We start from the raw sequence: 14544 nt of genomic DNA on the forward strand, positions 1-14544 counted from the left end.
GAATTGGATTTTTGTATGATGCCTATGATAAATAAATATGAGGTCTTTAGCAGATCATGGGTGTACTGAAAGGTGTAATCTTCCTGATAAGAAGCCTTAAGGCAAGAATGCCTATCGCCCTTTATGGTGAAAGACAATGAGAGATTAAAAAGATAAATACAAGTTTCAACAAGCAAAAGAAGCAAGATGAAGAAGGGTACGAGGCGCCCAGTTAATAGCATTTATAATTGAGGCAGAAGAACATAAGATTTTTTTTTGCGTTATATTCTTTAGTAACAGAGGTATGTACAATTGGTGACACCCATTTCAGTTATGCCCTGTGGGGACTAACAGGTATAGTTAAGAGAAGGATGGGATATCAAGATCTGGCTGGGGTTAAAATAACCCAAATTGGTAAATAAATTACTTTCATTTGTTGGCATTTCCAAAGGGTATTACAAATGTGCCAATAGGTCTTCTTGTGAGACACCCAGATGGTGCACCCTAGAATATTACGATTAGATGTGAATATTAGCATTCAGAAGATAGGTAGTGAAAGCCTAGATGGGATAAATATTACCTTAAGTATGGCTCTTATCCCTAGTATAGCGAGGATGTTGATCAACCTAAAGAGCCATTGGATGGAGCAAAGGGAAGCTAAAAGTGAAAGAAGGTTGTATTGATGTTTTCACAAAAAAGGATATGCAGAAATATTAGTTGAGTAATGAGAAGAGAGATAAGGAAGCATTATGAATAAGGTGTGATACATGGATAAAAACGGTAGAGTGTTACATAACCTATAGTCCAATAAAGGAAGAGACGAAAGGTGATGGGCCTTAAGACAACAAAAGAATATAGGTCATAAGGTTGTATCCCCATTTCGAGAAACAAGTCCGTGACTCCAACGTGACTACCAGAGGGGAGAGTTAATCCCCAGAGTAATAGAAATCAGTATGGGCTGCTACACAAGATAAACTAAATATGAATTAGAGACCGAGTAAATTCGTAATAGTCAGCATCATAAGAATTTCAGATCGCATTCCGGAAATAATAGGATGGACAACAGAAGAAGGTTCATGAGGAATTTAGAGAATGGTCAATCAGGAAGACGCTTCCCTAAAGCAAGCAATGTTAGCAAAGTTAAGTTTAATGGACTATATGTACCAGTTACATTAAGTGTCACCCTCGCGAGTAAGGGTATTTGTCATCCTTGGTATAGAAGGATTGCCGCAAGGCGAGTAAGGATCATTGATGTTAGGAAACGATGCCAAAGATGAAGAGGTAAAATATCTATAAGTAGATCCTCATAGCTTCAACTCTTAGTACACCCCTAAAGGGGGGGGGGATATGGAGTGATGTCGCAATAAGTCAAAATAAAGGGGTTCTAGTGACTGTGGAATGGTAAAGGAAGAATGCGATAAATGAAAAAGGAATGAGATGGAACTTATCCAAATCTTACAGACACGCTACGATTCAAGAATATTGTGCAAGCACGACGTCAAGGAAAGGAAGTAAAGGTTCCTGCCCGAGCTGTTATTAATAAATAAGGAGCCAGTGAGAGACGTAAGTTAAGACAAACAAAATAACCCAAGAAAAATTACGAGGAATATTGATATGAGGATGGGCCAACGAGTAGTTAGTAATTGGTCATGAAGATCCTAGTTATGGCTAAACAGGAGGTTACAGACAAGTCATCAGATCGTGTGAGAAAAACATAGTAGGACTCAACATGGAGAGTTTAGCCTCGAAGAATACCATTATAATACTTAATAAATATTCAAACAAGAGTTGGGGTAGTTAAAGATACCGTATGAGTGTTATGAGGATAAAAGAAAGTGCCACTGGGAAGGCAGTCAAAATATCAGTTCAGAAGCAACCATACAAGCACAAGGGCATGGAAGTAAGCAACTACGGATGATTATAGGCAAGTAAGGACATCAAAAAGGTCCGTAATAAGCTCACAGATTTACGAGAGTCAAGGGTTCTCCCTAAGTACTACAATGAAAGACTAGCGAAGGATATAAGAAAGAAGACTTCAATCTAAGCACAACGACCTAAAGAGGAAATGGTCGTGTAACAACAAGCTCGCAATAACATTGTAAGCATTCCAAAGGAAAGTGGCACCTACCGTGGCTAATGAATATGAAGTAAGAATTAAAAGTAATATTCGCGATCATATGAGTTGTATGAAAACTCTAGCAAGTGTGGGCACTAAGATAAGCTAAGTATGGACGCAACAAGAGGCATAAAAACTAGGAAAAGTAATTGCACACGTTTAAAGAAAGCTAAGATGGAATGAAAGGAATTATTCGATCAATGATCCATAGTTAGTACATTATGTATACACACAAGATTTTGGAGCATTATATTTGTTGACAATCATACACCCATAGAAGACTCCGGTATAAGTTAAAAAGAAGAATTGAGCCCAGGGCATAGACAAAGGATTGAATTGTTAGAAGATTGTATCATGGATATTCCATAACACCCATGAAAGGTTAAGGTAATGACTGATACCATGAGCCACATATCGAAAGATAGATTAAGCCTACATAAAGGCTGATCGAAAGGAAGAGGAAGCTAAATAATTACATTACCCAAGTAAATCAAGAGTCTGATAATTGGACCTAGAAAAAATTATAGAAGTTGTGCTTGAGAACATGACAGAATAACTCTTAATATCAAATGTTCAAGAGAAATAACACAACAACTATAATCTATAATAACTCTACAAGGAAGCTAGTTAGAAGAAGTACCAACCTCATTAGAAGTCAGTATGAAGCTCCCATCAGATTGTATATGCAGCAGAGGTGCGAGTATTATAATAGAGCTTCAAGTTATGGACGTGAATTATACCTATTTGGAACGAAGGTCATGAAAGAGATAGAAGATACGATGCAAAATTCTAAGGTAAGTAAGGTAAAGGTGAACAACGTACTAGATACTCAAAGGCAGAAGATCGTAAATAATCCATACTTTGGATAGAAGCCTATTAGCGCGAGGATCCAATAGAAGGGAATGATAGCAGCATCGTCAGTAGCATATCTTCCAGCCTATGGTCTAGGCATCGAAAAGCCTGATTATGAGAGTAAAGTATAGTTAGAGACGATGTGATGTCTCACTTGATGTTCCAAAACAACATAAGGAAATCTATGGTGCATTCAAGTTGAAGGAAGGATGCAGAAAGTTTATAAATGGGTTTGTATAGGTCGCAAGCTAATGGTAGATCGACAAAGTTTTAAGGAAACATAAGTAAGGATGAGCAAAGGGAAGTGAAAAAGTGACGAGAATGGATAAGCTTTTAGGATTAAGCCCATGAAAACAAGAAGAGCAAACAATTTCTCTATATTATATAAAGCTCACTATAGCCTTAACGAACTCAAAGGAGCACTAAAGTATTCGTAAGAGCTATGGTCTATGAGAATGATAAGTGCATCAGTCAACATTCGAGGACGAATGTTCCAAAGGAGGGAATGATGTTACATCCCGCATTTTTGTATGTTTAAGTTTTGTCGTAAGTTAATCGACGTAAGATCGGGAATGGAATTATTTTGTGATCATAAGCATAATGCTATTTTAAACAAGTGATGAGTAAATTGGTGAAGGTGAAAAGAGGGTAAGCAAATTGGAAAAAATGAATTTTGTCTAAGTTTGATATTTTGGAATAACATATGGCCCAAGCTAAAATACCCGGTATTTATGGACTAGTACCATACAAGGTACCACATGGCCATGCTAGAGAGGTGTATAAAGTATGCTAAAAATGAGCAATATTTCAAGTATTTTGGGGTAACTCTTAATTATGCGGGTAATTGGTTAATTACGGAGTAGCAGGGTATTACCTAATAAATTAAGTGTGAATTGGATAAGTGTTTGGGGTGGGGGGGGGGACAATATAGACGTATGGTTTATGGATATTTGACAGCAAGTTTCCACCTAATTATAACCTTAAGAAGGTGGTGGCAACATTTAGTATTATGCACGACTTTATGTCATTCTTGTTGAAGAAAGCTAGCTTTAATTCAGAAATGATGATAAACCTTGAGAGCAACAAAGTACGGATGAAAGCTTCACTTACTTCACATTCTTGGAATGGAAATTCACGTTTCATACCAACAAAATTGATATCTTGTAGAGATGGTTGATCGTGAGCTCTTTAAAGAGCAAAACAAATTCGTACCAAAAGATTTATAACGTTGGTTGGTTGATATTATAAAGCGTGAATTGCAAATTCGATTTTTGGGTTCTAAATTCAATCCACGAAGGTTTCAAACAGGATAATTATACGGAGTTGTTCCTATTCCAGGTATGTTAAGGCTATGCTCTTCTTTCATTTGGCATGATCTCATCATTACATTCATATCCGAAATTTACGTATATTTTGCTAGTCTTGCAAATTGCGTATATTTTTCTAGTCTTGTAAGTTATAATATTCTCCTTACCGGGATTTTATATTCATTTGAGTATTTACTTCTTCTAGTCAAGAGAGTAGAGAAGTTACATATATACAGTATTAAAAGTATTTTCATTACCATCGAGCTATAATCGATGGGCAGGCCCCTATTGGGCACCCTCTGATCAGATGGTAAGTTATATACCGAGCCTACTGTGGCCGAGCGCTTATAAGCAAACCCAATTGGTCGAGATACAGAGCGTAGTATGTCCGAGCGCTTATGAGCGAACCTACTATGACAGAGCAAATATATATATGTATACCGAGCCTTATAGGGCCGGACATCTATTTTACTTACTATATTGAGATAGTTGAGTCAGTATCAGTAGGTAAGTTTATCTTCAGATTATCTTTGACTTCCAGCTACTTGCAATTATTATATTATCAGTTCAGTTTCAGCTTTCAGTATACTACCTTACATACTCAGTACATTATTTCGTACTGACGTCCTTTTTCTGGGGGCGCTGCATTTCATGCGTGCAGGTTCAGACAGATAGACGGGTAGACTTCCTCATCTAGTGTTTTTCGAGTTCAGCTTGATCGGTAAGCTCCATGCCTTTCGGGGTTGCCAGGTCTAGAGCTTTATGTATCTTGTGTATATATGTATATATGTTATAAATAGGTGAGGGAGTTGTCCCGATCACAGTATGTCCATCAGTAGAGGCTTGTAGACATATCCTGTCAATTAGTGTAGTATGTTGGGCTTCCAGGCCTTGTATGTATATTTGGTTGGTTTGTCAACTGTAATAATTATGACGGCCTTGTCGGCCCAGTTTTATGTTAACATTTAGTCAGCATTCGCAGTCGTCTTACAATGTGGCCCATGGCCAAAGTATGACATCATATGTTCAGAGCCCCTTAGTTGCAAGTTGGTACGCAAGGATAGGTGAGGCACTAGGTGTCGGTCTCTCCACCCATGTTCGGGGCGTGACAATAGGCCTCTCCGATGCTGGTAAATAAGCCAAACTCCCTAAACTCTCTGCCTAGATACTCAAAGTAACGGCCACCATATTGGCCTTGCCCGGGTGATACAGAATAGTGATATCATAGTCCTTTAGCAACTCTAACCACCTCCTCTGGTGCAAATTTAGATCCTTTTGCTTGAACAAGTGCTGCAAGCTCCGATGGTCAGTATAAATCTCACAAGGCACACCGTATAAGTAATGGCGCCAAATCTCAGGGCGTGAACAATGGCAGCTAACTTAAGGTCGTGAACAAGGTAGTTCTTCTCATGTATCTTCAACTGTCTGGACGTGTAGGCAATCACCCTACCGTCCTGGATCAGCACCCTCCAAGGTCAACCCTCGAGGCATCACAATAGACCGTATAAGACCCCGAACCTGTAGGTAGTATCAAAATTGGGGCTGTGGTCAAAGCTGTCTTGAGCTTCTGAAAGCTCGCCTCACACTCCTCCATCCACTTAAACGGAGCACCCTTCTGGGTCAACCTGGTCATAGGGGCTGCAATCGATGAAAATCTCTCCACAAAACGACGGTAGTAGCCCTCCAAACCAAGGAAATTGCAGATCTCGGTTGCTGAGGATGGTCTGGGCCAACTCTGCACGACCTCTATCTTCTTCGGATCCACCTGAATACCCTCACTCCATACCACGTGGCCTAAGAATGCCACTGAATCCAACCAAAACTCACATTTCGTGAATTTAGCATATAGCTTCTTCTCTCTCAAAGTCTGAAGCACGGTCCTCAGGTCCTTCTCATGACTTTCCCGACTCCGGGAATACACCAGAATATTATCAATAAAGACAATGACGAATGAGTCAAGATACGGTCGTAACACATTGTGCATCAGATGCATAAAGGCTACTGGGCATTGGTCAGCCCAAATGACATGACAAGGAACTCGTAATGGCCATACAGAGTCCTGAAAGCAGTCTTCGGGATATCGGGCTCCTGAATCTTCAACTGATAGTAACCTAAGCGCAAATTAATCTTAGAAAACACCCGTACGCCCTGAAGGTGGTGTTGATATCCAATGTTTCTCCATATATATTTTATATATACCAAAAATACTTCCCAAATAATGTATATGTGCATATATGAGCACACCCATGAGTTTTGGTATTTTAATAATTTTTAAACCAAATTATCGCCTATTTTTATATCACAAATTATCAAAATTATTCCCAAAAAATTATCTTTTGGTGAATAAATTATTGTATCCTCACATATACATTAAAATTTAATTAATATGATTTTTCCATATTTTTACAAATTTATTTGGCATTTGTAAAGCTAAATTGTATATAATTGCAATTATAGCCTATTTTGCAATTAATTATGTTTTACAACTATAAAATTATTTCTGATATTTTTAGAATAATATTTATATGTTATTAATTAGTTATATGTTTTAAATTTTACTTTTTAGATTGTTTTTAGATATTTTTATAAAATAAATTGGAGAAATTGGCTATTTAAAAGTTGGCCAGATTTTATATAAATCCTAGCCAAAATTGTGCCCCTATTCAGCCCAATTAGAACCTAAATTTAAACCCAATCAAACAACCCATACCCATTTGATTTTACCCGACCCAACATTGGTTCAATCTGAACTGTTGATCAAATTAGATCAACGGTCCAGATCAAATTGCCTTAATTAAATCCTAAGGCTACCCCCCGACCCCTCATTTCTCGGAGACCGGTCTCTATCTCTATCTCACTCTCTCTCTAACCTATGCTCTCCCCTCTCTCTAGAACCTTGTGGTTCCCTCCTCCTTCTCCGACGAGCTTTATCGCCTCTCCGGCCATGCTCCGTCCTCACTTCTCTCGACCTCTAGCCACCATGGATCCTGTATCGTTTCTTCTCTCCAAGGTTTGAAACCCTAGAAGCCTCCACCATGAAGATGGTCGCTGAAGCCTCGTCGGGGGTCCGATTCCGGCCTTTCTCCGATGATTTTGGTTCGGTGATGCTAAAGACACCATTACCTTTGAGCTTCACGGCCTGGTTTCTCTTACCCCTCTCACTGGTTTCTTATGAAACCCTAATCTTAACCCAAACCCCTCAAATCTCTGATTTTTTAACGATTTTAACTTGTACCTTTATGTTTTGCACTATTTTCTATTCGATCTTTATGATTACTCCAGTTTTAAACGATTTTGTTCCCTTTTTGAAACTAGGGCTTCTGACCCCTTTTCGAAATCACTTTATTTTTTGATTTTGAGTACTAATTTGTGATTCTCAGTACTATTTTCTAAACATTTTGCTTAAGTCTGATGAAACCCTAACTTTGTCTGTTTGTGTTTGCATTATTTATTTGTCTTGTGTTCTTCTAAGTTCTTCTCCGAGTTCTATGCTCCTTGCTTTGATTTTGTTGTCAGTGTTTCACTCCCCTACCATTCTGTGTTCTTCACTTAAAGTTTCTCTTATTGCTTGCATGGTGATTTTTATACTGATTCTTCGAACCCTCTTTGAGACTGTGATACTTGCTTTCAAATGGTGATTCCGCGTATTTTCCTATAGTTTGAATTTCTTCCTTAATTTATGGGATACTTTCCTCAATTAATACTGATTTCCTAAGGTTTTCAATCTTGATCATTATTTTGAAAACTATTCTTTCAGAATTACGATGATATTTTGCCTTATATATGTATACCAATTTGTTGATTGATTTGCCTGACCTATTTCCTTAATTAGATGGTCATGTATTTAGTCCTTATTGCATGCTTTATGCTACTATGTTTCCTTATGTGATTATACCTTACTTTGTGATTTCTTTCCTTTCAAATGACTGATTATTACCGTTTGATTCGGGATCCCTTAATTAAAAAGCAGTCCAACTACTGACTGGATTGTGATTGATACCAGTCCCTTAATTAAGGGACTGGTGCCTTGTTTGTTTACTCATATTCAGTACTATAAGTACCCCTCCCCCATTCTCTTGGGAAGACATCAACAAACATATTGCATATCACTTACACTCAATGTTCTGAACTCTCTCTCTTTTCACACCAACATCTCTGTGCTCTTTGTTTCTATACAATAGTCTCTCACTTTTCCTGTTGAATGCTAATCACTCAATTGGCTGCAAGCCAAAGTTGAGTAATCTTGGTCACTTTCACTTTGCTGGTTGCTATTGTGTTGTTTGCTTTGGGTCTGCCTGCTGCTCCATTCTTGTATACTGCTGCTCACTTCCTCCATACTATTGCTCTGCTCTCTACTTCTCTTTGCACACTACTGCTCACTTCTCTGTGTCCTATTGTTCATTACTGCTCTGTGTTACATCAGCTTTAACTGGTATGTTTTCTATTTAAGTCACAGCCTCCAAAACAATATGCTCTTATTAGTGTTGCACTTCCTCTTGTTTCTTGTGTCCTTCTACTTATGGTTCTGTTGTTCCTATTGCCATTAGCATGTACTTATGATAATTAGTATGCCTATCCTGACTTGACATGTTCACTACCCCCTTTCCTATCCTAATGTATGTTTTCCTCACTATTGTGCACTATTAGCATGTGTCCAGGACCTGCTTGGCTATTCCATAGCCCTAAGACCTCTTCCTGAGGTTGACTCTGTTTGGAGTCTGGTGCAGTAAGAGCTAGGCTATTGATTTGAAGCATGACTGATTACTTCTCTTTGAGGTGTTATACATGTGTGAATGGTTTCCTTGCTTATAAACTATTTGTTCCCTCTCCCTTGCCCTTGTTTGTGTGACTGTGTTTTTTCAAAATTGGTCATCCTAAATTGATTTCAAAGGAACTCTTTCACTCTTCTATTACTGTTTTTCTCAAACTGTCTCAACTGTTTTCCAACTCAACTCCTTCTAATTCTGTCACGATCTCACCACTCTTAGAAATTAGGTTCTGCCCCCTTAGTGTAAGCATTGATTTGGGAGCCTTGAGCACCCACTGAACTTTGATGCACAAGGTTGGCGATTCCACACTCACACTTATCAAGGGTGATTTGTTTTGGGTGCCTGGTATTGGCCGGGGTCTCAAGAAACCCCTAGGGAACTTTGCCGCACCCAAACTCTTGGTGAAGGCTGTGAAGCTAGAAAGAAGTGAGGTTGGAGGTCTGGGCCTAGCTGAAGGCTCCCTATAGAGTAGCTTCTTGTCTTATTCTTCATTACTGTAATTTGACTGCTTAAGTTGTAATGGTTTATAAAGACTATGGGGGTTTATAGTGAAATTAGGAGGGATATGTATGTTTAGTTAAGAGTATGGGTAGAAAACATGACTATAGGATTTTACTTATTTGTGCAATAGAAACCATGTATAGGACATGCATCTCATATATAGAAATCCTGCTCCTAGGTCTCTTTACTTTCAGCTTGTCATTTTATGATCAAAATCAGCTAATAACAAATTACTGCATTCAGATACCATGCTTTAGGATTCTTATATGCATTAGAAATCATGTACTTAGGGATTTATTTGCAATTGTTGAACGCTTCGTTAGTATATTCTGCCTAATAACGCTAGCCTAGTTAACTGTAAAGCTGGAAACAAGCATGTACGTCCACCTTTCTCTTAGGGTTAAAACAACGCCTAGGTAAGCCTTAGGCCGGATAAAATTGATTAATCTCCTTGAGTCATGCTTAAGTTATCCCATCCCTTTAAACTGTCCGAATTTGTTTTGCTACTCTAAGGTCCGTTTGAGTTTTCTACGAAACTTCCGTCCTGCTTTTAATCACATTTGTGCAAATATGTTTTCTGCTAAAATTGCCTTTCCAGTCCGTAACTGTATCTTAAACTTATCTGAATACTATATCTTCTGTAATTTTCCAAAACTATAGTCCAAACCTAATATATTTACCACTCTCTTTCACACTTCTACAATATGGAAATATTTTACGTCTGTTCTCTCCTGTCCGAAAATTATTTTAATATATACTCACGATTGTGTTAACAAATGTTTTCTCCCGATTCCTAAACTGTTACGCATCTACTGCCTTTTCTCAAGTTCTAAATGTTTTCGTCCAACTCTTTTCTGCAATTCTGTTTAAAACTTTTCATCTTCTATTTTAAACCTATTTCTGACACTCCAACTTTTAAAATTCTCCCTTCCTTAGACTTAAGATGTAATTGAGACGTGCTAATTATGTGTTTAACCGTGGAGGGATATTTGAGCCTTTTATATGCCTTTGTGTGATCTTTTATATGAAGTCCTACTTGTTTTGTATGTCGCTTAGTATTTTGGCCTTTAAACTTAAGGGTTCAACCTAGACCTCACCTCATAGGAATAGCGGTCCTAAATACCCTCTAGGACCTATAGGACGGGACGGGTAATAGCACGCACTAAGCACTCGTGACCAATACACATGCTTAAAATAACCTCTACGGGGTGGGAAGGGTAGAATATGGAGATGATGACCGGTGCGCTAATATCTTGTGTGAGAATGATTGCTGGGTATTGCACCGAAGTGATCCATATTATAGTTAAACCTAGGACCCTTTTCTTTTCTTTTCCTTCATTTAAATTAACGTTTTCCTCAAACTAAGCTTTCCTTTTTTCCAAAAAAAAAATCACTTGTGTCTTTCTTCTTTCAAAATTGTCAACTTGTTTATATTTCTTATTTGGAAACTTTGCTTGTCTACTCCTACTCTTCTTAAAGTCACAATTAAGAATAGCCGGGAACAACACTAGTGGATCTTGAGAGGTGCCTAACACCTTCCCCTCGAGATAATCTCAAGCCCTTACCCTAACTCTGGTTTTTTTCCAAAAAATCTTCTTATTTTCTCTAAAAGTGTCCTAATGCACTATAATCATTAGGTGGAAACTATTCAAATTCCATAACCTGATTCCTCAAAAGGGAATAAGTGTTGTTTTTCCCATAATGTCGCAAACCCGATTTCGCCTTCTTTTAGGAGGGAAAAAGGGGGCGTCGACAGCATGACAACTCTGCTGGGGAAACCTTTAAGGCTCTTACCATTACGTGCTTTGTGACTTTATTGCTTCCTTAATTGCATTTACCTTCTGTCTTTAATTATTTCATCAAAATACTAACTTGGCTCTTCATGTTTTTCTTTCCTTTTAATTTCTTCTTTTACTGCCTTATTATTTCAATTCTGTTGTAATTACTGAGCATTTATTGTAATCTTTACTTTATGAACGTGAAAATACATGCAATTTGTCTCATTATTATAACTGCATTCCTCAACATCATATTCCACTCGTGCCAAAACAAATCCTATAGCAACGCTTATAATAAGTGGTTGCGCCCTTCCGATATTATAAACCCCCTAAATATGGCAAAGACATATTTGCGGTAAAACTAGTCGATCAACAGTGTAGCCGACTGTTCCGCGCCTTTACCTCTTGAGTTGTCCGCTCAAGGGTACCTTGTCTAGCACTTCAAAAAGTAGAAACCATATTCTCTTGAAACTGTTCATGCATCATGGTCAAACCTAGTCGAGTCAGTTATGTTGTCCGCATAATGACTCATTAAGATAGCCTTGTCCAAAGTCCATCGGGTTTCCCTGAACCCAAACGGACACCTACATGTTCTGTGCATTCATTTGGAGAACTAAATGCTTTTTATGCTGATTATTGGTATTAAATAGTCGAGTCCGGTGGGGGTGAGGTCTTAACCCTTTTGTTTTGTAGAAAATGAATGACAAAGTTCCTGACTTCGGTATGGTAAACATGCCTTCACTCTTGCAGACTTGGTGGAGAAACCTCCCATCGAGCAACCAAATCAACGAGTGGAAGGAGAGAGTCACCAAGGCTAGTAAGAAGATAGAATACCTGGAGTACAACTTGCTGGAATTGGAAGGGAAAGTGAGGAAAAGAGTCATCGACTGTCAAAATGTTAAGGAAGGCAAAGGAGAACGTCTGGCGATAGCATTTTTACTGGAAAATCTGCTCGAGCTGGAGGACATGATCAACGAGAACATTCAACCTGAAGAAGGTCCTTCTGGGGCCAAGTAGTTAGGAGTCTTTCTTTTCGCTTTTAATGTAATAAGGCCAATAGCCATTAGCGACATTTTTACTTTCCGCTATTTTAGTGTTGTTTTGGGATTCGTCTTATTTTTATCAGTAAAATGAGGCATTTAGCATTATAAGTTCTCGAAGTTAATTTGTCGTTAGGCCTACCTCAGGCACAATGAGGCACCCAAATTAGGACGCTATTTATATTCTTGCACAATGTGTTTAAATATTGCAACATTTTCTTCTCATAACCCGCACTAACTTCTTACCTTTTGTTTTTCTTTTATTTTTTATTCCCCTCCCCAAAGGTTAGTTTGTGCATTCTGGCACCATCAGCATACTCAACAAGATCCAAGGGTCCTCCACCTCCTCCTCCTTCGAGTCCTACCAGAAACAGGAACAAAGGCAAAATGGGAGATGCAAGCGCTAGAAAGGAACTTGAGGAAACTTCTCAGAATGTTGCAATCTCCAAGGAGACTGCTGCTCATCTGGAGCAAACTTTGCTAAGATTCCGAGAGGAATTGGATCAAGTTAGAAACCTGGCAAGCCTGTCAATCACTCTTTCCGCTCCTGATGTTAACACCCAGAACCCCGCACCTCCACAAAACACCCCACAACCTTCGATGCGACCCACTCATAATACTCCACTGCTCATTTCTGAACCACAAAACACCACAAAAGACCATAACACTCCTATCTTTGTGTACACTATGCCACACTACAGTCAGCCAATCACAAGTGTAGCCGAGTCAGATGACAGGAGTTCCCTCATTCAGAATTTGGTCGCTGAGATCAAAAAGTTGACTAGCCGGGTTCAAGGTTTCGAAGGTAACAAAGGTGTCGAAGGGTTGAATTACGAAGATCTCTGTGTTCAGCCAGATGTTGAGCTCCCGGAGGGGTACAAACCCCCCAAGTTCGAGATGTTCGATGGTACAGGTGATCCCAAGGTCCACTTGAGAATGTATTGTGAGAAGTTGGTAGGAGTCGGAAGGGACGAGAAAATACGCATGAAGCTGTTCATGAGGAGTTTGAAGGGTGATGCTTTATCATGGTATATTAGCCAGGATGTAAAGAAATGGACTAGTTGGGCGAACATGGCGTCTGACTTTATGGACCGGTTTAGGTTCAACACTGAGAATGCACCAGATGTGTTCTATATCCAGAATCTCAAGAAGAAGCCCACAGAGACCTTTCGCGAATATGCTACTCGTTGGAGGTCAGAAGCTGCTAAGGTCAGACCGGCCTTGGAGGAAGAACAAATGAACAGGTTTTTCATCCGGGCTCAGGACCCGCAATACTACGAGAGGTTGATGTTGATAGAGGGTCAAAAGTTCTCCGACATCATCAAGTTAGGAGAAAGGATTGAAGAAGGCATAAAAAACGGTATGGTCACTAACCTCGAGACATTGCAAGCTACCAATAAGGCTTTACAGTCTGGTGGCTCGTCGAAGAAAAAGGATGTAAATTCCGTAATGGTTGCGCAAAGGAACAATTACCCTATGAAGTACCAAACCTATCCCTCAGCTTCACTCACATATCAACCTACCCTAAACTACCAAGCACCATCACCCACTTACCAAATTCCACCACCTGCTTACCAATCACCTCTACCACCTACGTATCAACCACTTCACCCAGATATTCTCAACCCACACCCGTATACCAAGCATACAACTCCCAACCTTCTCACTACCCATCACCTCCCACTCGCCACAATTTCCCTAGACCTAGACCCAATTTTGACTGTAGACCTCCCAGACAATATACAGTCATCGCTGAGCCAATTAACCAACTCTATGAAAAACTCAAAGCAGCCGGTTATGTCACCCCCATCCCAGCCGTAACTCTAGAAAATCCCTCCCAATGGGTCAACCCAAACAAGACTTGCGCATACCATTATGGGATGAAAGGCCATACCATCGACGAGTGCTGCTCGTTGAAAGATAAGATTCAGACTCTGATTGATAACAAGGTTATTGTAGCAAAGGAGCCCGCTCCCAATGTCCGCAACAACCCTCTGCCTGACCACAAGGGCTGGGGCATCCATATGATTGAGATTGAAGACGATTGGGACCCCAAGGGGTCAATCAGTTTGATAGTTGAAGGAGACGAACCTAGGAAGCCAGCAGTTACTCTTAATGCCATTGTTGTTCATATTCAGCCCTCTAAGGGTGATGTGGTAAATGTGTCCATACCGCTCGAGTTTGAAGCACCTTCCACAAAGG

Source organism: Nicotiana sylvestris, chromosome 10, assembly GCF_000393655.2.
Source record: "Nicotiana sylvestris chromosome 10, ASM39365v2, whole genome shotgun sequence".
Lineage (NCBI taxonomy): Eukaryota > Viridiplantae > Streptophyta > Magnoliopsida > Solanales > Solanaceae > Nicotiana > Nicotiana sylvestris.